At 45.5% G+C, this 24,541-nt stretch overlaps 1 non-coding gene across 1 annotated transcript in view; it reads right to left on the reverse strand.

Moving 5' to 3' along the window:
• Window positions 1–24,541, reverse strand: part of LOC113266114 (uncharacterized) — a 151,694-nt gene that overhangs the window by 112,030 nt on the left and 15,123 nt on the right. The window contains exons 3-5 of the transcript XR_008957235.1: window positions 23,787–23,852; window positions 17,060–17,216; window positions 4,732–4,830 (exon numbers count right to left, since the gene is read on the reverse strand). This is a non-coding gene — a transcript (uncharacterized LOC113266114). The remainder of the gene's footprint in view (window positions 1–4,731; window positions 4,831–17,059; window positions 17,217–23,786; window positions 23,853–24,541) is intronic.

Genomic DNA, 24,541 nt, shown 5'->3' on the forward strand with positions numbered 1-24,541 from the left:
TCATGAGCCCTGTCCTTAATTAATGCTTGCTCACTCTGCACACTATCTCCAGGCTACATATGCGCCCATTCAGACCACTCCCAGCTGCCAAAATCTAGACTCTTCTGGAAATAGTTAAGCTCTGTCTGCCTTTCTTTCTTTCTCATCTTCTCAAACATCTCCAAACAAGCACACCTCATTCAAACAGGTCATTAAAATAGCAGATATCCTATCGCATTGCATCGTACCTCTCTCTTTTCCACTCCAACTCCACCTTTGCAAATGCATCCTTCTGAGTAGGTTTTTGACTGATGATGAGGGAAATAAAAGAGGAAAGATGACATTAAAGTTAAAGAGAAGAATTTGCAGAGTAATTAAGAAGAGTAGACGGAAGGTCTGTTTCCTATCAGACTCACTGAGGCAGATGGGATGCTCAACTTTGTCTCTTGGCCCTCTGCATCTATTTCTGCCTCTTTTCTATACTCCTCCCTGGATCACAGGGGTTGGAAGACTTAAAACCCTATCTTCCTGACTCCTTCTCCACTAGGATTTTAGATATGATTTACCTTCTGCCATTCAAATGCACTCACATGCTGTCTGGCATACGGAAGGGAGGCGGGAGCTCACTCTTTCTGGGACAGCAGCGGCTAATGAACATGTTCCCACAAACATAAGCTTTCACAGCAGCCAGACTCCATGTTACACTCTCTAATAACCAGCCTCGAGGGTAATGGGCAGGTGTCATGCTGCCGGCAATTTCCCGACCTCCGGGTAATAGCAGAGTAGATGGAAGAGAGAAAAAAGACTTACTAGATTCAGTAAAGTGGATCAAGCCACATGCCCTTGGCTGGAAAAGCTCCAGCTACTTAACTTCTCTTCTCCCCCCACCCCTCAGGGTCAAATAACTGAGACACTATTCCTTATAAATGAACTTTAAAATAGGTAGTATTAGAATAACTGCTAGTCACAGATACAAGTCTGGTTCAATGTTCAAAAACCAATCCATGTAGTCACCCACATTAATAAAGAGAAAAAATCCCTTGTGACCGTATCAACTGATGCAGAATAAACATTTGATAAAAATTCAACACCTACTCATGATTTAAAAAACTCTCAGAAAAGTAGGAATAGCAGGAAACTTCCTCGATTTGATAAAGAACATCAGCAAAAAACCTATAGCTAACAAATTGTAAAAGACTGAATGTTCTTCCCCTAAGATTGTGCACAAGTGGGGGCACCTGGGTGGCTCAGTCTGTTAAGTGTCTGCCTTCGGCTCAGGTCATGATCCCAGGGTCTGGGGATCAAGCCCCACGTCAGGCTCCCTGCTCAGCGGGGAGCCTGCTTCTCCCTTTCCCTCTGCCATTCCCCCCTCTTGTGCTGACTCTATCTCTGTCAAATAAATAAATAAAATCTTTAAAAAAAAAAAAAAGATCAGGTACAAGGTAAAGAGGTCTGAAAAGTTGTCTGCTCTCACCACTGCTATTCCTGTGATCTAGCCAGCTCGATAAGGCAAGAAAAGAAAATAGAGGAATACAGATAAGAAAGTAAGAACTAAAAATGCCCTTATTTGCAGATGCCATCATAGTCTACATAGAAATCCCCAGGAATCTGAAAAAAACGTTCCCCAAACTAGTAAGTTCAGCCAGATCACAGATACAAGATCAACACACAAAAATCAATTGTAACCATAGAAAAATTAATTGCATTTCTATAGTCTTACACTGAATATGTGGACACAAATTAAAAATACAATACCATTTATAACCACTCAAAAAAAAATATAGCAATGGAGTGACTGCTGCTCACAGGTCTCCTGGCTGCTAGAGAGCCCCATTCTGAGATAAGACACCTCTCCACCCTGACTCTAGTAAAGAGGTCAGGAAACCCTGAGTAAGAGTGGAGGTACTAATTTCGGGCAGTTAATTACATTCTTTCAGCATCCATCTCCCTGAAGTTTTCACTGGGCAAATCCTTCAGGAGGACATCCCCATTAGCTATTCATTTTTCTTTCTCACTGACTGGAGAATGAAGTGACTGTTGGCTGTGTCACACAACTCGTTGAAATTCACCCCTGGGTGAAGTGATCCTCAAATAATTACCAAATGTAGTTCAGGTAACTGAATTAGTGAATTACATTGGCTCCTTTGAGATGAAAGGCTCTTTAGGAATGTGAAATACTTTGGTTCTTTGTTATTAATAACCTGAACGATGAAAGAACCCAAAGTAGTATTCAATATGCTCCAGGAATGGGATGACTAAAATTAAAGGATGCAATTGATTTTCATTTTCCATACTTTTCATTTTCTATCCTTTTCATTTCAGTAGTCGGGACTGAATATGACAAGTCATCAAATCCCCTCCGATGTTAATAAAGCATCAACTATAGAAAAATTCAGCCAAAGTGTGGCGAGTAGGTGGGTCCCCTTTCCACGGTTTATTATCATTTCCTCTCACCCACCCTGTTACAGTACTTGACGGGTGAAAACCTCCTACTTTGACTTGCTTTCATTTTCTTCTGACTCAGTCTAATTTTCTAAAACTAAGTGTCTCAACTACTCACCCACCCTTCAGACAAACAATTGTACCCATCACTTGTACCCAGCAGAGGAAAGTAGGATGCCCTTAACAGCTTAGTGCTCTGCCCTGGGTATGAAGAAGGCAGAAGCATAGAGGTGAATCCCCAGCAGAGAGCTTGACCTTGGGGGCAGGAGGAATGAGAAGCGGTAGGGAGGGGACTTAGGGCTGGCAAATCAAACCCCAGCCTATCTGAGGTTGGTAGAGAGCTGAAGAAGGTGGAGATGCTGGGTATGGGTGTCCTGCGTTTATTAAATTAGATTTACAGTTCCTCATTTTTAGTTTTCATTTTGAAAGCATTAAGAGTTTGTCTATCTCTCCTCCTTGCTTTTCAAATACCTTTTTAAGTGTAATTTATTTGTTTAGAATTGGAATAGGTAATCTATTCACATAGTTCATAAGTCAAAGGCATACATTTTTACACGGTGAGACCTCCCTCCCCCGCATACTCCAGCCCTCCAGTTCCCCTCTACAGGCATCAGTGTCACTGATTTCCTACGTTTCCTTGCAGAAATATATAAGTAAATTTGTGCAAGGCACCTCTCACCATCTTTTTTTTTTTTTTTTTAAGATTGATTGATTTGGGGGGGAGGGGGACAGGAGAGAGAATCTCAAGCAGACTCCATGCTGAGCATGGAGCCCAATGCCGGGCTCGATCCCATGACCCCATCAGGACCCCAGTGGAAATCAAGACTCTTCCAACCAACTTCACCACCCAGACACCCCACCTCTCACCAGCCTTTATTTCTACAAATAGTAATCCACCATTCTGTTCCATTCCTTACTTTTTTTACTTAATATATACCAGAGTTCTCTCCACACCAGTACACAAAGAGCTCCTCAGTCTTTCTCCATGATGAGTAATAATCCATTATATTAACACAGTATCATTTGTCTAAGCAGTCTCTGGTTAGTGATCACTTCCATTATTTCTAATTTTTCAATACTACAAACAATGCTGCAATGAATAACCTTGTTCAACAAGTGATTTCCACATCTAGGAGTATGTTGTAATTCAATAGAGTTGCTACTAATAGAATTTTATAAATAATTCCTGTAAGTAAAATCACTGGATCAAAGATTATATATATTTGTAATTTTGATAGATAACTGCCAAATTGCCAATCCATGTCACCTAACACAATATCCTTTACCCACTTTTGTATTGCGTTGTTGGTCTTTTTCTTACTGATATGGAGCAATGAATTGCAAATATGTTTCCCAATTTGTCCAATGACTTTTGACTCCCCTTATGGTTGTTTTTGCATGTACGTTATTAAAAATATGGTTGAATCTTTCAATATTTTATTTTATAACTGCTATAATTTGTGTCATATTTTAAAAGGTTTTCTTTGGTCATAAATTACAAAAAGAAAATAGTCCATACGTCTTTTCATATTTTTATGGTTTCACATTTTTATATTTAAAATCTTTGGCCCATTTCGAATTCCTTTGGTAAAGTGTGAGGTATGGCTCCAATTTTATTTATGCATTCGTTGTGATAGCTGGCTACCATGTTGTCCAAACACCGTTGATAAAACATCTAGTTTTCCCCACTGATTTGAAATGAGACCTTTATCATATGCTAAATCCCTGTATGTTTTGGGTTCTACTTCTTGACATGGATTCTGTCATTTCTCTGTTTATGAGCCAGTGGTACCCTGTTTTAATGTTTTAGGAACTTAAATAAAATTAATTGTACACAGTTTTTAAAGCTTTACTTATATATCTCCCCAAAGCAACAAGGTTTCTTCTCTGCATCTTATTATTTTGTTTACTTTCCCTCAGATAGCTCATGACCAATTTTTTCTTAATCTTCCAGAAAAAGAAATTTTGGCATAGGCAAATAAATGAAATAACCTTGGGCCTATAAGGAGAAGACCACGGGAATATCATATTTTACTTTTCCAAATCCCAGTGCAAGACAGGGTCTCGGGAAACATGCTCTTTTGTTTCTAAGGCCATCACTTTAAAACCGAGTTATATTTGATGAATATTTATTATACGGCAAGTTGTTTCAGTTAGGATGCTTTTGGCTTCAAGTCATAAAAACAGATTCAAGCATCTTTAAACAATAAGGAAATGCATCCATCGCGATAACTGTAATTCTTAAGGGACGGAGGGTTGGGTAGGCAGTTTCAGTGGCCCAGCCATGTGATCACAGATCCAGGGTCTTACCATCTTTCTGCTCGGCCGTCCTCGGGCATCTTCTCCATCTCAAGCTGATGGCAAGATGGCTTCAGTAATGCCAGCTCTCCCCTCCGACATGACAACACCCTGAGAAAGAAGAGACAACATCTCTTTTGTTCTCTTAGGAGCAAGAAAACATTTCTCAGAAGTCTCCCATGTCTCGCTGGCCAGAATTGGGTGTAATGCCCATTCCCAAATCAACCTCTGGCCACAGGAATGTGATTACCTGCAGTCCAATCAGACCCACCCAATGAGGCCCGGGAAGGGTGAGTTTCCTCTGAGGCCACGGCCGCACAAACCTGGGTTCAAGTAGTAATGGAAGTGGATAATGGATGCTGTTAACGAGTGCCCCATTTCCCTCCCTTTCTCTCTCCTGGCTGCATCCCTTTGCCAGACACCCAACAGTGTTCTCCCTCAGACATACTCACTGTTTGAATGGTAATGTATTAACCGCAAACTCATGTATTCGGTGAACATTTATTGAACTCATACTAAATACCCAGTTCTGTGTGAGGAGCTGAGGACCGGGAAAAGGAAAGACAGGGGTCCTGATCTCAATGATGTCATGGAAGAGGCAGAAAATTTAGGAATTCCGTAGTACCATGATAAATGCTATGTCCCCAATTTAAGGGTGCTGTGGGGGTTCTAAAGACTGAGGAACATCATGGGGGAAGGGTAGAACAAACAGGGAATATTCCAGCTGAGCTTTAACAGATAAGCAGGTGATGGAGGAAGAAGAGCACGCGGGCAGGGCAAACAGCCGTACAAAGGACAGAGAGGACACTGGTGTGGCGATGAAATTGTCAAGCTCTTGAATTCGGGGCTCAAGTGCTGCTCTACCCAGGACATGAAGGTACCTGGGCGGAAGCTTTGGGCCTGGTTAGCAACCTCCATTTGCACTATTTAAGAGACGTCGCCAGTGGATACCATCCCTAAGAAGTTCTGGCAGCAATTCAAGCTAATTGTAGCAAGCACAAATGGCAGATTATTAATTAACCTTCTAAGATCACAGACCACGTCTCTGAGACCACTAAATCTTTTCTCTCACTTCACAAGCAAGCTCTCGGCAAGAAGATAGCCACACGAACAGTCTCCTCACCTCCATTCACTCCTCAACCCCAACCCCCTGACGGTGAACAATATGGTGGTTTCTCCTGCTAAGGTCACCAGTGGCCTCAATAACTACAAGACACCACAGAGAATAAAACCACCACCAACAACAACAACAACACTCTTTCACATTCTACCTTCTCACCATACTGACCTATGTATAATTCACTAATTCCCTTAACACCTTTAGAGACCCCAGGCAGTGGAAGTATGATTTCTTTCTCCCATTTCAATATGAAATTAGAATTCAAAACAATCCTAAATCATATTTTTTCCACAAGGACTTCATTTCTTTTTTGAAATACCAAATTCTTTCAAAAACAAAATCAATCTCTTTGGCTCTCAGTACCCCTATTTGTTCCTATTTAAGCACATGGGTGGTCCACCAGGGGGGTAATCCAGCAATAAACACATTAGTGTCTTCTTTGTACTGTTCCCCCAAGAGATATATCCATCCAGAACCTCAGAATATAACCTTATTTGGCCTTTGCAGATTTAATTAAGGTAAAGGTCTTTAGATGAGATCAACCTGGATTAGGGTGAACCTTAAATCCCTTATTCTTATAAGAGACAGAAACAGAACTGTAGAGACCGTGGAATAGCATGTGAAGACAAAGGCAGAGATGGAAGCAATGTATCTAGAAGCAGAGGAATGCCAACGATTACTGACAGCCACCGGAAGGTAGGAGAGAAGCATGGACCAGATTCTCCGCCAGAGCCTCCAGCAGACACCATCGCTGCCGACACCTTGATTTCAGACTTGTAGCCTCCAGAACTGTGAAAGAATACATTTCTGTTCTTTTAAGCCACCCAGTTTGTGGTAATTTGTGACATCAAGGGCAAGGCATTATTGCAACCCATTCTCATGCTTGCAGAGTCACACACGCATACACACACACACACACACACACAGTATATACACACATATTGCCCACACTTGTCCGGAGGGATCAATGGCCCAATTACCCAGCATCCAGTCCCTAAGCCCATTTCCACACTGGCTGGGTTTCCCGAGAGCCAAAGCCCTGCCCAGTATTAATAGTATGCTCACTTTCTCCAACATTTACTCCCCCAGTTCACCAAGGAATGGCTAAAGGAGACTGGGGTCTCTGGAGTGGGGACACAGGGTAACTGCCAGGGTCCCCACTGCTGCTCCATCCCTGTAAATGAGTAGACCTTACGAATGAATGGGGCCACTGGGTAGTTTGACCAGCTATATGGGATAAAGTCAAAACATTTTGTTCTGGAGTCTGGGACATCCACAGGAAAGGCCTGAGGTTGAGGCAAACCAGAACATGGGACCTCTCCTCCCTGGCAAGTCACCCTTCCATACTGCTCACCCCACACCCACCTCCACCACCAACCCTCACCCCTTTCCCAGCTCTCCCCTCGCCCTGGTGAAAGCTCCCAGCCAGCCCAGGCCTCGAGCCACCCACTCCAGCTTACTCCCCATTCACTCGCTCACTCATTCAACAAACCTCCACAGGCACCTACTGTGTGCCAGTCATCGTGCCAGGCCCTGGAGACCCAGGGAGGCCAGACCCAGGCTGCTTGCCAGGCCCCGTCGCTCCTCTCATTCCAGGCACGCTGAGCACAAGGCCCTCTCTTCAGAGAACCATGGCTTCGCCGTTTCTTCTCTCAGAGGCCTCACCCTGGTGCAGGAGCAGTGGCTCAGAAAATCTGTCCTTTCACTTGCATTATAGGATTTTTTTTTTTTTAAGCAGCAGCAGCAGCGGGGGCAGCAGCCTTACCTTCCAAGGAGCCCGTGGCTTAGGCTAATATTTACATGTATTTGCATTTCCTTTGTACACAAGGATGGGGAAAGGGTGGGGAAGGGAGTTCTGCCAAGGAATGAAAATTTGCCCTGAGCCAATCCTCAAAGTGCAACGGCAGCTGCCAATTGAAAATCAAGAAGCAACTTGTTTAGCTACCATTCGGGTAATTTCTAACGCTCCCACCCTGGCTCCCCTCCCCCAGCAGACTCCCGTCTCCCTCGCTGGCCCGTGCCTGTGGTCATGTCAGGTGCGGGCGAGCTGTACTTTGCCTCAGTCTCACAGACACTGGAAATCGTCTTTCTCCTCTCATTCCTCGGGTTTGGGTCATTTTCAGAGAGCTCTGTGGGCACCCTCTGCTGGCGGACTGAGAACTTTACCTGCAGAAATCGCAGTTGACCAGAACGGCTTTCCTGAGCAGCCAGGCTCTGCTGGTGGACGTCGCCAATTGGCAGCCTGTCTGCTGTACCTTGGGCCACGTCTTTCATCCGCGATATGGGAGATGGAGACGGGGACAGTAGCTCCGGCCTCTCAGGAGGCAAGGTACTTTACGGAAAGGGCAGAGTGAAGAAACAGGGCCTGATTTGTGGGTTGCTGCTTTTCCAGGTCGGCCCGGGTGAGGAGCAGAGGGGCAGCCGATCTTTGGGCTCTCAGGACTCACCTCACTGTATCTCAGGGGCAGGCCAGGCTCCTGGAATACAGTCCTCTTCCCAGAATTCCTGCCGCTCTGCCAGTCCAAGGGGCAACCATTCCTGAGAATCCGCCAGAACTTCAGGGAAGGACTGGGGCGGGAGGGAGGAGTTGAGGCAGGAAGAACCGTCCACCTAAGGATGACCAGCCCTCAGGCCTTAAAATCAGAGGATCTAATGAGCATTGCTGTTCTGTCAACACAATAAATACCATCACCTGATAGTCCTTAGCTCTTTCTCCAAGGATCTCATTAGCCTCAGGATACTTCCTCAAGTCAGTTAATGTTACCTTCATTTTGCAAAAAGAGGCCCCAAAAGGTTCACCACTAATGTGACTTCCCCCAGCCTGCCAGCGTGGGCCGTGACCACAGTTTCTCTCCTGCCTGGTGCTGCTCTGGAATATTTACCAGTAGCCCCTCTGTCTGTCAAAGCAAGCCACACGGGAACAGGCGAATCGTGCTGAGGCCTTTAAAAGGCAGGGTCTTCAGGAAGGCTATACTTGAGGCACAGGAGAGTAGCAATATCACGAGTGGGTTCCAGAAGCTGGAAAGAGAACCAGCTTGCTCCGATTTCAGACGCCTCGGTAGGAGGCCTAAGCCGTATCATTTACCCAGAAACAAAGAAGCATTGTCTACCGGGAGCAGTCTTCTTTATTGCAACTATTTTTCATTTGCTTTTTTTCCACAAGCAGGCCCCAGGGCAGAAGGGAAGCCCAGCTCCCCTGAGCCACCAGTCACCACCCAGCCAGGTCTCAGAACGCCGCTGGCGGCAGCCGTAGGGCGATAATGTCTTTGGTGGACAGACAGCCTAGAAGCTAAGGTAAGACTGGAACAGAGCAAAATACAAAGAGGCCAGTGTGACCACCACCTGAGGAAACAGCTCGACCACCCACCGAGACACCCATGCAGGGGCCGGGCCGTAGGTCCTGATAAATCTGAACTGAGCTCCTGGGGTTCTCCCTCTAGCTCGTGCTCCCAGCAGGACGCCCATATTAGTGCTGGGCTACTACTGTGGGCCCCAAGCGTGCGGTCTCGTTGGGACGGGGCGGCCATCATGGTCATCACCGCTGAGGAAATGCTCGCTAAGTGCAGCTACCACCCACTGCAAACCCTTCACCTAGACTAACTCATTAGTCTTCATGACAGCCAAACAAAGGAGGTGCTGTTATTCCCCCCATAAACCAGGACACCACGCAGAGAAACTCAATAACTTGACCCACCTCATGCATACCGTCAGTGGTGGAGTCAGGATGCACATCTGGCCGCCTGGCTCCAGAGCCTGTGCTCTTAAACCACCTCATTCTGCTGTTTCCCTGAGTGTGGGGCACGAGCTCATTTATCCTTCACAGAAACTGCACATCATAGGCATCTACTAGCATCCCCATTTTACTGACACGAAAACTGAGTCATTGAGGAGTTAAACAGGGTTACACAGCTAGCAAGAGGCAGAGTCAAAATTTGAATCGAGGTAGCTAGCCTCCTGAACCCCAGCTCTAATCATCACATTCTACCACCTCCCTCTCAGCTAGAGGAATTCTCCAGAGCTTCCACTCACTTGGTTTTGCAAATTTCCTCTGAAGACATTGCTAGTGCCACGCTGGTTTGGGGGCTGGCCCTGAGGCCCAGGGAGTAGCCCTCCTCCCTCCTAAAGGCATATCTGAGAAGGCTCCTCCCTCTCTGCCCACTGCTCCAGAGACCGGGTCGTGGCCATCTGCCTCTGACTAGCAAGGTCGTATCAGTCTTGATCATGCCCAGGTCAGCCCTGCCTCTCTGGGGCTTCCAAGTCTAGGAAGGTAGTTCTCTCTTCCTTAGCCAGATGATTCCAATTTCTCTGGAATCTTATGGGACATAAAGGCAAATCCAGTTCTTCCACTGTCTCCCCAGGGCTCCCCTCAGGTGGCCATTTAGGAAATTAGGGAATGAGTTGCTCAGCCCCAGCCTTTTCCAGATTCTGAAGGGCCAACATTCATAGGGTGTCACCACAATTTAGAGCCTGAAGCCTTAGGCAAATTTTTCTCCTTTCTGGCTTATTGGTCATATACCTGGCTACCTTCCAAAACTGACACTGGTCTTTGTCTTTCAAGGTTTGTGTCCTGCAGGGTTGAGCAGTTGAGTTTTATCAAACGGGATTAACACCATGAAATCGACTTCAAATTGCCTGGTGCCTGTGCTGGATGACTTCCATCTGTCCGTCTCTCCATTCACGCTTCTCCCAGGGTACTGACCTAGAAGGACAGTATCGATAGATTCCTTGTCCTCTGGCTTTCCTTGGGTTCATCCACTGGAGGTCACTGGCAGTAAATAAGTAGGCAGGAGGAGAGAGAGGCCAGAGTGTTTGTCCCACCAGGTTCCCTTGAGTTATCTCTCTACTGAGGCCATACATATATATTCCTGTATCCATTGGTAGGTAACAACCTACCTCAAACAGTAACCTAAAACAATTAACAATCACTTATTTTATTGATGAACCTATAATTTGGACAGGGCTTGGCACGGTGACTCAACTCTGTTCCATGTGGCGTAAGCTGGGGCAGCTTGACTGGGGCTAGAGAATCCACTCCCAAGATGGCTGGCAAGTTGGTGCTTGTTATCATTTGGGTGAGCCTAGTCAGGGCTGCTAGCAGAGACTTTGAGCTCTCCAGGTGGGCCTCTCCGTGGGGCTGTTAGACTTCCTCCCAGCAAAGTGAGTGGTCCAAGAGCACGGAAATGGAAGCTGCCAAGGCCTAGGCCTAGAAACTGGCACCACATCACTTCTGCCATGTTCTTGGTCAAAGCAGTCACAGAGGCCCCTCTGATTCAAGGGGAGAGAACACAGCCCCCAGTCCTGATGAAAGGAGTATCAAAGAATTTTAGACTTTGATTCCATTTAATCCACCACAGTTTATAAGTGGTCTCTCCTACAGCTACCTTTCCAGGGTCCAGTAACTGCTCTGTCCCCTTGCTCCGTCCGTCAGGCCAGGAGTGGAGCAGCTGGCTCCTTATTAGTGTTTGTCCCAAGGTACTATACTGTCCCTGGTTTGATTTGCCCATACCCTGATCACACATTTGAAACAGCCTCTTTATTAAACTCCCCCTCAAATATCCAGCTTGAGTGTATACAGGTATTTGCCTGGACCCCGGCAATATTTCTCTGCCAAGTCCCTACTTGACCCCATGGGAATGTTCCATGAGACCACCCTCCTCAAAACCTCTCCTCCCAACTCCCACCAGCCCCCAAACTCCCCACACTCCAATCTCCTTTCACCTTCGCCTATCACGTTCCTTCTGGCCTTTGGAAGACCTCAACTCAGTCAGTAAGAGCTGGCTAACTTAGCAAAACGATTCATGCTTCCATGCTGTGAGGGCACTCACGCTTCATGCCCTCCTCTCCTGGGAAAATGTCTATACTGTTATACTTCCTCAAGAGTCAGATCTTAACCAAAATTCTCGAATTCTATGTTCATAAACACAGAAATTTGTGAACCTCCAATTAGGCTAATAAAAAGGGATGTTATGGTCAAGCTAGCCTTTCAGATCGCCTCAAAGCACAGAGACAACCTCCAAATCTTCCTACTTTCCACCCCCCAACGTTTGCCTTGACCTTGAATCCCCATGAAGAGCCTGAAGATCTGTTTTACTTCTGTTTTGGCTGTTCCCTGATAACTCTCCTCCCTCCAACAGGGGACCTGTAGCTGTAAGTCCGGGGCCAGGGCAAAAGGGCATATTGACTGCCCCCATGCCTCATTTCATTCAAAGACAAGCATATCACGAACCAGTGAAGAGGAACAAAGGTTGTCTTCCTATGACACTGCAAAAAAAAAAAAATAGCATTTTCTGGATTCTTATCTGGAACTCCAATAATTATGGTTTCTGTCATGTATTCAATCAGCAGAACCGAAAAAGGCAGAGCTAAACTATTTCCAAAGCACTTTCTTCCCCTCCGGTACTTCTAAAACTTTTCATTAATTCATTCACTGGAGAAATATTTATCTGAACACTTGCTGTACGTGGCAGGCAATGTACTAAGCATTGAGAATCAATGATGAGCAAAAGCAGACTGAGGAAGATACATCACTCAAAGAATCGCACAAATATATGTGAAATAACAAATTGTGACGCCATTTTCCTTGTAGTATGAGTGTGTATAATAGGGAGACTGTCATCATCAGGGAGGTCAGGGGTAAAGAGCTGTCACCCTTGAGTCCCATTGATGCTCCCACCCTCTATCAGGCTCATCCCCGCCCTGGGATGACCACGGAACAGCTAAAATGTGCTAGGGACTTCCACCTACAGCAGCCCGGTCACTTGCCCAGTCCAAGCGTCCCACCTGGGAGGTATCTGGAGCCAGGGGCTACCACTCCCATTAATGGGAGGAGTCTGGAGTGGGTCTTAGTAGGAGCCTTCTTCTTAAGCACAGCGAACCTTGTGCCGTGGTGGCATGGCCAGGTCTCCTATGACACCTGCCTGCTGCCATGCCAAGCTGCCCAAGGAATGTCTACCAACAAGTCCCAGCCCCATGAACGAGGATGCCTCAAAGGCAATGTTGCTGGAGATGTCACTGGGGTATCTGGTTCAGCACCTTCGCCCACATTTCAAAGAGCTGGTTTTTATATCTTCCCTGAGTCCGTGTGCAGCAGGGTTCTAGGACCCTCTGTCTACCACTTATAAACTGTGGTGGATTATCCTGGTATTTACTTTCAGTTGCTTCTCCTCTTACAGCTGATCACGGCCGAAACTATACATCTAGGCAGTACCCAAGGTTCTCTGGGCCCCACGTTCACTCTGTCTTCTAATGAGAGCCAAGTGCCAGCAGACAGCCCTCTGGGGACTTCTGTGCCCTCCTGGTACCTCCCACCAAGCTCTGCCCTCCCCGGCCCCTCCTTGCCTGCGTACACAACGCGTGTCTGCCTTGGCAGCTGCGTGCCCACACATGAGGATGAATGTTCCTCTTGGAGGACACCAGTCTGCGGAGGCGACAGACAGCAGCTGAGAGAAACTAAGTCAGAATTGGACTTCAACGCTGCCTCGACCTCTTACCAGCTAGGTGCGTTCGGGTAACATACGGAAACAGCCTCCGTTCCTTCACTGACAGAAAACTGAGATAATAATTTCCACGTCCCGAGAAGAAATAATGGCAACCCTAGTACAGTGCCAGGAACCCAGAAGGTGCTTGACAAATGCTAGTTTCCTCTCTGTTCTGACAAAGCCTCTCCGGCCAAAGATCCCTCAACTGAGTCTGTCCTCAGCTCATCTGCTCCTAAAGACTAAAGCGAAAGTGCAAATAATTGAAAACCACACTCGGGTTGCTGAAATAAAGCACTCTCCTGTTGAGGACTGCATCCCGAAGGCTTTGGAGGCAGGGAGGTCAGATCCCACATAGTCTGAAGGGTGGGGGAGGGGAGGTGTGCCGGGTCTAAGAGAGTCTCTCAGTCCTGAGGGAGCAAGTATGGACATTGGAAAGGTTTCAAATGAGTCAGCTCTAAAATTCTGCAATGACGGGACTCAGGTCAGTGACTCCCTGCCCAACCCCATTCTCTGAGGCAAGAGGAGGAATGACCACAAGCAGACTCCATCCTCCCTGCGAAAGCGCCAGCTAGTGCCTCCCAGCTGCTCTGATCAGAAGAGCAGGGTCTGATGCGAAAGGGTCTGATGTCACCAACAAAGCCTCAAGTGGATCTGGGCGACCCCTCCAAGCTGAAGCAGGAGTTGAAGAGACTCCCCCCGCCTGGCTTGGAAAGAGGCCGGAGGAGGGAATCTCCGCCGGGGCTCAGCTCAGCCGGCAAGCCTCCCGAGTCTCTGAAAAAACGCACGTGGTTCTGCATGCCCAGAGGACAAGACTGCCTCTCCTTGGGTGACCTTGCTGGCAGCAGTGGCTTTGTTAGTGTGTGGACTTTCATCATATTCAAAAGATTCTACATTTGAAAAGAGTTAAGCTGGAGGAAGCTGGGGAAAAAAGAGTCAGAGAAGGCCTACTGGGGTAGCATAAGCCTTCAACCGAGTTGTCACCCCGGGGCCTGAGTGGGTAGTCCACAAAGAGGGCTTTTCTCTCCTACACACACTTTTCCAAAAGCAAGGGGTTACCGTAATAATAGCGATAATAACCCCATTTATTGAGAGTTGACCGTGTGCCCGGAACTCTACTGAGCGCCACTTTACATCTGGTGTTTAATTTAATCCTCACCAACACCCCATGAGGTATTCTCTGTTTCACAGACAAGGAAACTGAGTCTCAGAGATGACCCATCGCCAGGCTTGGGTCATAATCATTATTGAGTGGTAAAGCCACGATTCTCAATTTGTGGAGAGTAATAAAGAAAAGTGTGGCATCTGAGAATTAGAGTCTCTTCAGGATAAGGGCTTCCAAGTTTATACACTCGGAGGATCAGAAGGATCTCGAAGGCGTCCCCATGATTCACTCAGGCTTCTGTCTCCTCTCCACCAAGGGCAGGAGGAGTGGATGTCTGGGCCCTCAATGGGATATCACCTCTTCCCCGCGGTCATTCGCTATATGCTGTCAACTGTGTCGGGGAGGATGACGGTCCTTCCCTTCTTATCCCATCTACTTATTTAGGAAAGTCAGAGACGAGCGGGGCCAGCTTCTTTCCAGGCCTGTGACCTGTGAGTCACGCAGAGCCCCTTGCTTAAAAGGTCCCATGCTTGATTTACCGCTTTGCTGTTACTGCTAAAATTCTTAATAAATTTTCAACAAGGGACCCTGCCTTTACATTTTACATTGAGCCCCACAAATTACATCGTTGGCCCTGGACAGAGCTTCAGGCGTGGGGCAGGGAGAAACAGCCCATCAAACCACAGTTCGTGTCTTTTGCCTTATAGCCTCTTCTCATGAGCAGGGGGCTGCTGGTTAGAACACCACACATAGTGGAGCCCAAAGAGCATGCATAAGCCCCCTTGCGACAAATGCAGATGGAACGGTTACTTGAAATTTGGCACCGTAGAAGGAATTCATCGGTAAACGTGTTTTTCAAAAACTGAACTTCATAGCACTTAGTACCAACAGCTAAAACTGGCCACCATCAAGCCCAGGTTTTACCAGATTTGGTGAAAACCACAAAGAGCTTGCTACTTTTTCCTCATCCCAGCCGAGCTCGGAATGTTAAGTGCACAATCATAGCAATTATCACAATTTTGCTCAGATTTCCACAGCAATACAGAGGATCAGAAGGAAGAAAAGGAGCATTGTCTGCTGTCCAATTATCTGGAACATGTAGGAACAGGATCGTTAGTCCCGATGTCAAAAATCCTTGTGTTTATCATAACCTGTGCTTCAAGGCATGCTTTAATTTATGGTGTTAAGGAGCCAGATGCCCAAATAAAAAGACAGCAGGCCTTAATCATTTTCCTAGGACTGTGATCACCTAAAATAGCATTTGCTTTCACCTACAGACAAAAGTGACGGTTCCGGTAGAGAAACTGTGTTTGTGAAGAATTAGGCTCCTCCAAATGTTGATTTCATGGCACTTAAAAGTAGGTACTGGGGCACCTGGGTGGCTCAGCCGGTGGGACGTCTGACTCTTGGTTTCAGCTCAGGTCAGGATCTCATGGGTCATGGGGTCGAGCGCCGTGTGGGGCTCCGCGCTCAGTGGGGAGCCTGCTTGAAGATTCTCTCCCTCTGCCCCTCCCCTTATTTACTCTCTCTCCCTCTCTCTAAAATGAAGGAAGGAAGGAAGGAAGGAAGGAAGGAAGGAAGGAAGGAAGGAAAGAGAAAGAGAGATACAGAGGGAGGGAGGGAGGGAGGGAGGGAGGGAGGGAAGGAGGAAGGAGGTATAGATATAAAGGACCAAACTAAATCAAAAGCAAGCAGAGTTTCCAAGTTTTTTTTTTAAGAGAGGAGCAACTCTTTTGACATAGAGATCTATTTCCCCCTCCCTCCACACATATATACAATTTTACCACCTTAATTTAAAGGCTAGAGATTTTTTTTTTCCCTGCTAGTTTTGGTGTTAGAATAGCTAACAACAGTGATGTCTATTCCAAGTCATCATTCATTCATTCATTCATTCATTCACAAGCCCAGGTCAAAACATGCAGGTACCCTGAAGAGGCTAAGAGTTTAGCCTCCCTGCTTCCAGTATTCTTTTCCTACTGGTTCAGTGTCTATTTAGTGGCGTTGGGGAGAGCTAATTCAATATTAATGAAAAACGAAAATGTTTCTGTTTGGAACCCGCATGTCAACTATCCACTCGTCCTCTTCTCAGAGTATTTTCAAAGCAAAACTCCGCTTGCAGAGGAGCACTGGTGAGCAACGTCATTACCGACATGTCTGAAATGGTGACGTGGAATGGCATTTACATTGCTCAGCAGACAGTATTTTGCTTAAAAACTCCCAATTCCTCATGTCTAGGACACCAATACATGTTCCAGGAAGACAGAAAGGCTCCTCCGGGGACAGAATATAAAGCTGCTCCTTCGTCTTCACCTTTTTATCATTACTCTTCCCAACCACCGCGCCCCGCCCCCCACTCATCTTTTTGTCTACAGAGAGCCTTCCACATATTAGTAGAATTAGTGGATCTTTGGTTAACCCAGCCGGTATGACGCAGCAAACTCTTCCAGTGCCTTTGTGAGCAGAGACTGGCAGCCCACCTCTCCTGTCTGGCGCATCTCCCCCATGCCCACCCCCACCTACACAGACACACACACCAGATCAAGACGACTCACCTTCGCAAAGAAAAGCAAACCCAAATTCACCAGAAAAGCCAGACGCAGACTTAGTATCTTGTTGTAACTTGAAGGGGATGGTGCCCACCTGGTAGTTGCTCGAGCCTCTTCCACTGGGGGCTCATGTCCCTGGGGCCACTTTGAAGTTGCTTCTGTAAGCCAGCTGGGGGATCCTCTCTGACAGGTCGCCTTTATCTGGGATCCCTTCAGGAGAAGGGCCTTCCACTCACACAAGACCATGGACGCTGAAAACAGAAGACGGAGAGTTCGAGCCCAGCTGGGACTCTTTGAACATGGGAAAAAAAGCCCCCCAGATGCCTGCAAAAGTGGGGGTGGAGAGGAGACTGATGTAGGAGACAGCTAAGGGAAACCCTCCTGTGAACAGACCCGTGGCAGGTAAACGGCAGAAGTTGTCAGAGTTCGCTATTACCCCCTCCTCCTTACCATTCCAGAGAGAAGGCTAGTTCTCTGGCTAGAACTGAGCAGTTCTGACTGGGAACCAACAGTGATGACTTAAAAAAATCACTAAGCAAGCCTCAGAAGGAAGGCACACTATGAGAACATATGACTATCTTCAGAATGAGACCCCCAGAGTCCTCTCCCTCACGTCCTTTATATTGAATGAGTGTTACTCCGGGACTTTAAATTATCTTAATATGCCTTTCAAGTCCCTTTCCTCTCCGTTCAAGCCCCCTGTTGAGCCACCCGTGTCTGTCATCGTTACTGTCATTGCTGAGGCTCCCAAACAGTGCCTGCTCTCCGCGCCCTCACGTTCCAGTTGGAGGTACAGGGAATACAGTCGAGCAGCAACAACAACAAACCCAAGCAAGGTAAGGAGCTCAGATGTGCAGACCGTTGGAGATGGAAAGTGCTGGAAGCATCAAGAGGGGAGGGAGAGCTTTAAGCAGAGGCAAGCAGGAGTGGCACTAGAGTAGAGGTGAGTGGCAAGGATTGTGAGGCGAAAGGCAGATCTGCTCAAGGGAAAGGGAATTCCTCAGTCCGCACTAGACCACTCGTTCAAAATGGAGGAGCTCAAGACAATGGTATGCAGGTAAAAACTTGGATTTGTAGATTTTGACAGCTTTCGCGGTGTCAATACTCCCTTCGTGGCCCGTTTCCAGCTACCAACGTGATACCACTGAACACACAGTTGGAAAGATATGTAAAAATTGGCTCTCCCCAGGTAAGTGCAAGTTGGCTCAAGAACGCCACTGGGGCAAGACCTTGGAGACCTATTACTTAAGTTTAGCCCAGTTTCATTAGCCCCAGGCAGAACTTTTCAAGGTCGAGATAGGCTGACACAGAGAACGAGTCAGCTACATCAATATCTTACGTGTTGCCGCCTCCACACGTACAGTAATGGGGAACTTGGCCTCTTTTCAGCACTGCAATTCCGGAATGCTGTTTGCAATTCTCTGGCCCACCCCTAGTCCTACTACTCCCTTTTATAAAGGAAAGGGAGTCTTTCTCTGTTCAGCCTTTTGGGCTAAAGAGAATGTGCACCAGGCCAGTCTACATGGTTACCACCATTGTGGATCCCCCCCCGACAGCACCTGCCCAAATTCTCATTGGATCTGCCTGGAAGCACAGATGGCTGTTTACTGACCAACCATTCATGGTGCTAGAACAGTGACATTGAGCCTCTGGCCCGGAAACTGTGCTGATCCAACCCCTAGAAGTAAACATACTCCACGACTCTCTGAACTCAAAGCTTCCTTTGTGCTTCACAGAGCAACTGGAAACACCAAAAAACAACAGGGCTCCTGGGCAGAGCTTTTACAGGAAGCTAAACTCCTTGGGGGCCCTCCCAGCATTTCCCCAATTCTCCTTTAACAGCTACTCTAGGAAAAGGATGCTACTCCACGGGTCAGGCCATAGCAGCACTTCAGGACCAACATTAACTGCCAGGGCAAGTCGGGTGGTGGGAGGCGGTTGGATTGGGGTAAAAGGGAGCCTCAGGGGAGGGGGGGCAGTGTCTCGTCTATGAGTCCTGTGTAAAGGATTTTTCTTCCACCCCCTAAGTGTCTCAAAGGCAGAGTAGATTCAAGTGTAAAGGAATGAAAACAACATTTTTCAAGTTATCCTTTACCTTGTTTTCCAGTTAGAGATATATGCAGGTTTTCTCAGAAAACAAGACAAGCCAGAAATAAGAAATAAAGAACCAAAAATATGTCCTGAAAAATTAATGTAAATATATATGCGGGCTTTTTTTTTTTCTTTGTCATCCAAATCCTGCTCCCAATTATTATTTAAGACCTTGGTTACGGTACAATTAGAAGGAAACATTCTAGATAGCTGTTGTGAGACACAGTCAATAAGCCCATTTATTATAATATCTTGGAGCAATCTGAACCCTACAACCATTCCCTCTTGGCCTCTGTCCTTTGCTTTCCAAGTGAATTGTGCTAAATTCATTATGAGAGATTTTATTGTATCCTCCTCCCCCTTGCTAAATACCTGACTGATTTCATTGTTTTCTCAGGCCATGAACCTAAAACCTAATTGACAGAGGGATGTGTCTTTTCTTCAGGTTGCACATTCATCCCACCAGAGGAATTGCTGCGTGTCCGCTACTGTTCCAACGTCCCCAGTTATTGATCCTGATATTGCACAATTTTCCAATAAATCTTAATCACACAGACACAAATTAGCAGAAGTACCGAGAGTCTTCCTGAATATTCACCGGGTGAGAGATGCAGGTGGCATCTTTGACTAGAAACGCCTGCAGGCAATTGCACACCGCGTTGGGAAGGGGAAGAGATTTCCACTGGGAGAGCTTATCATTCCTTAAATATTTATGTTTGTTTTCTCAGTTATAAAATTACCGCATCCCTCTCAAGAATTCCACCAAATATGTCTATTGTTTGAGGAGATTTTTTTTTTTTTTTCATTTACTACAGCTTACAAGATAGTACATACGTGACTTTCAAAAACTCACTTTGAAAATTCAGGGGACTCTCTTTTGTCGCGGGAGAGACGGTGCAGGCTCACTGATCTCTGTAATGTTTCCCTTTTTCATAACTGCACAGAGACATCACTCTGCACACTGTCAACACTCTTTTGGGAAGCACAGCTTATGACAATAGAGAACTTAATATTGAACAAACCTTGCAATTGTCACTTATAACCCTTTTCTTTCTGTTACTTGCAGCAAAATCTTAAGCTTTCTGAGTCAAATAAAGTTATGTGAAGAGACTTTTACAATTTACTTAGCTTTACTTTTGCTATAAGCAAATTGGGGAGAAACATCTACTCCTACCCCACAATGAAGGAAAAAAGGATAGCTGGGCTCCCTGGGGGAGGTGGTGGTCTACAGAGCACAGAATAAATGCTCGTGGAGATGGAAGAAAAGGTCCTCCTTTCCAATAATTTACAATCCAGGAGCCCAAGAAGGGCCAAAGTCTTTCACAAAAGCCCAGAGACAACTCCATTCACTTACACTTGCGGATGAGACCGCCATTTTCCTCTCCTCATTTCCCAAGGTGCTTATGGGCACATTTCTATGACCAGTAAATGTGGTTGCCTAACTAAATGAAAGATACCAGTCAGCTTGATTAGTGTCTTCTCTCTGGCTGACATATGTACAATGGTTAGTCCATCAAAAACTGAAATGAAAAGATTGAGAACGCTTGCTCTGAATTATAAAATGTCCAAAACTCCAAATGAAAAGTGTTTTAACTCATGTTCTTACCACATCTCAATTTTATACTATTCTGCAACTTTCTAGGATACAAGAGTAGAATGACAGAGACTTGTGGACATCTCCTAAAGCCCAAGAAATTATTTCACTTTTTGGAGTTCCTTTGGCAAGCTTCTGTTTGACACACGTCAAAACGTCATTAGTATGTTTTAATGTGATTTGTCAATTTGCAGAGAAGAAGGTATGAGTTCTAGGCTGAGGTCAGAGAATGTCTTTGCTCAATAAAAACCTATTGGAAAGACTTCAAGTGTGTGTTATAGTGTATCTCCATTTGATTTCTTCAAAATGTTACCTGGACAGGTAACTTGCTTAACGTGAGCTAGTATAAATTATATCCTCCTTCCTGTAAAAAAAAAAAAAAAAAAGAAAAAGAAAGAAAGAAAATTCACCAAGTAAATGGACTACTAGATTTCAAGGAAAGAGGTCAGAGCCGATTAGCTTCTTTTACAAGTGTGCCCTTAGTATCGCTCAGTGATTACCAAGACAGTGGTGGTGGCAATGATAAGCTTTCGGTGGGAGCTGAAAACCTTGAGCATCATGGTGTCAGATTTCCTATACTGCTACTTTCACACAGAAAAACCACTACTTGATCACCTTAATAATGCTTAAAATATAAAATGTCCCAGATTCTTTAGAAAATATAGTATGAGTCTGATACTCTCAAACAGTTCTATCATGAAGTCTGAGTCTTTTCAATGTTCAAAAGCTGCATACCCACTAGAGAAATCATCGGTCACCCACGACTGTTTTGGGGTCTCGTCCCTAACAATTTTGGAGATACCTCTTTAGCAGGTAAGGTTTCTTAATGTCTAGAGAGCTCGCTAGCCAAAACACCAACTGGATTCTTGTCTACAATCCTAATGGGACAGCTTGAGCCCTATTAAGAGTTCCAATATCACTGCCCTCAAAATGGAGAGTTCTCACCCTGAAAGCCTGAGACGGAAGTAACCCATTGCCCAATTCTCAGGGAGTCTGCATCTGCCACTCTGGTATTACCTCCTTATGCTCCTCCCTGGTTCTTAAGATTTTTTAAGCCTTTCTATTTGTACAGACATTTGAACTGGATGGACTCTTGCCCTCTTTGAATAATCCTCGTCCAGTAGGACCACCAACCTCACAAGTATTAAATGAATGTCTGATCAAAATCTCTCACGGCTTTGTCCAAATCTTGTCATAGTTCTGGAGCCCATGCCCAAGACCAATCTCAGGCTTGCTGAGTTCTCTTGTTGGAATGGCCTGGGCCAGCAAGACAACACCTGGGTAGGCGTGTGATGATAGTAACGGTAGAAGTCGCGGTAGCAGTACTAACCATAATGCTAATACTTAACACACAGGAATCACGACGGAAGATGGCTAGGGCCCAGGCAGCCATAACTCCAAACCTCCCAGACAAAAACGAGACCAGCGCTGATATTTCTATTCCAACCAGTCTAGAGTCCCTGTCAGTGAATGTATCCTTTGTGAAGTGCAGATGTTTAAAAACTGACATTCCCACACACCTTTCATACCATGGCCCTTGGACTTTCAGCTGACAGCGAACATTTCAAGTTATTGCATGGTCCTGCGGCAAACCCACCAATGGTTGACTTTCGGCACCATTGCCTTCTTGGTCTGGAAAATGGTCATTTGAATAGTTTATTACATTATAACCTTCTCATGAGTTTGTTTTTTTAAGAAGAAAAAAATGAAAAACAAAGGGCAGGTGCCAGTGATACAAAGCACAGATTTCACAAACTTACTCAAATTGAGTTCCAGCTAGAAATCATTAGTAGTGCCCATAAACTTATATAACATTCGCCTAACAGAGACTCCTGAGAACTTGAGAAAAAAAACTGTTCCTCATCCCTAGCCTTCTAGATAGAGTGCCAGACTTGCCCAAGGCTGCTGGTCTGAGCCTTGTAGACCACAGCCAATCAAGCCCAGGCCAATCAGATTCTCCACCTTACCCGTCTGCAGCCTTTCTGAATCCTGAGACCTCCTCTGGAAGGAATTCAACCCCAGAAATTAGAAATTTAAAAAAAGGCAAAGGGCCTCTGGAAAGCATAGTCTATGTAAACAGCTAAAGAAGCTTTAAGATTTTCTCGGAGCCAAAATTTTCTAGATTGTCCCCCTTCACGATTCAAACTAAGTGGGGGACTTGCCAGGCCTTCTCTCTGCAGACACAGGTTTTTTGAACTTTTTAGAAGCAGAGCACCTGATAAATAAACCATAACACAATAAATTAAATTTGTATCACTGCATCTATCTCCCAGTATGAAAGAAGCTCCTGGTCTCATTCTTTCAAGGTTTATATTTCAAGGCAAAATTTCAGCATAATTTAGAAAGTTTCCTTTTCTATTGAGTCAATTTGCTGTTTCTGAAATATTGTACAAATAACTCAATGCACCATGTTGGGTGGGTGAATAATCTATCTTTTGATGAAAAGCATAAGTTCTTTTTAGAAGGAATCATTTATTTCTTAACATCCCCAAGGCAAAAAAACTCCCAAGATAAAGCTAGGGCTCTTCCCCTCTCTGCTTTATTTGACACCATATTTATAAAATAAATTCTCTGAGTCAAATGATCTTGAACACGTGGTGTCGGAGGTCTGTGCTCTTCAACTCCTAAAGAAGAAAGCTATTGGGGAATGTTCATTCATTCATTCAATCATTCATTCACTAGGCACTCATTGAGTGCATGGCACTTGCAGGACACTGTGCTGGGTAGCAGTCCTAAAGGATGGGAACTGATAAAAAGATAAACAGGAAAGGGTCCCTCCGCACCGGGTGCTCAGAGGTTTATAATACATGAACCAAGCACGAAGTACAAAGAGCAAATAGGAGACAGTGCAGTTCCTACATCTGATTCCACACCATGATCACTTGAGAAACCAATTAAAAATAAAGAGTCTTGGGGCGCCTGGGTGGCACAGCAGTTAAGCATCTGCCTTCGGCTCAGGGCGTGATCCCGGCATTGTGGGATCGAGCCCCACGTCAGGCTCCTCCACTGGGAGCCTGCTTCTTCCTCTCCCACTCCCCCTGCTTGTGTTCCCTCTCTCGCTGGCTGTCTCTATCTCTGTTGAATAAATAAATAAAATCTTTAGAAAATAAAAATTAAAAAAAATAAAGAGTCTTACAATCCTAGAACACAGGCAGCAATTTCTCGGACATCAGCCATGGCAACGTTTTTCTAGATATGTCTCCTAAGGCAAGGGAAACAACAGCAAAAATAAACTATTAGGACCACATCAAAATAAAAATCTTCTGTACAGGAAAGTTTTATTCAACAAAATGAAAAGGCAACATACGGAATGGCAGAAGATATCTGAGTGATATATTTGATATGGAGTTAATATCCAAAATATAAAAAGAACTTATACCTCTCGATACCAAAACCCCCTAAATAATCCTATTGAAATGGGTAGAGAAGACATACAGATGGCCGACAGACACATGGAAAGATGCTCAACATCACTAATCATCACAGAAATGGAAATCAAAACCACAATGAGGTATCATCTTGCACCTGTCAGAATGGCTGGAATCAAAAAGACAAGAAACAAGCACTGGCGATGATGTGGAGAAAAAGGAATTCTCGGGCACTGTTGGTAGGAGCGTAAATTGGTGCAGCCACTGTGGAAAACAGCATGGAGGGTCCTCAAAAAGTTAAAAATAGAACTGCTATATGATCCAGTAATTCCACTACTGGATATTTACCCAGAGAAAATGAAAACATTAATTTGAAAAGATAGATGCACCCCAAAGTTTATTACAGCATAATTACAATAGCAAAGATATAGAAGCAACAGAAGTGTATTGACAGACAAGAAAAATGTAGTATGGGGCGCCTGGGTGGCACAGCGGTTAAGCGTCTGCCTTCGGCTCAGGGCGT

Source organism: Ursus arctos, unplaced genomic scaffold, assembly GCF_023065955.2.
Source record: "Ursus arctos isolate Adak ecotype North America unplaced genomic scaffold, UrsArc2.0 scaffold_37, whole genome shotgun sequence".
NCBI classification, from domain to species: domain Eukaryota; kingdom Metazoa; phylum Chordata; class Mammalia; order Carnivora; family Ursidae; genus Ursus; species Ursus arctos.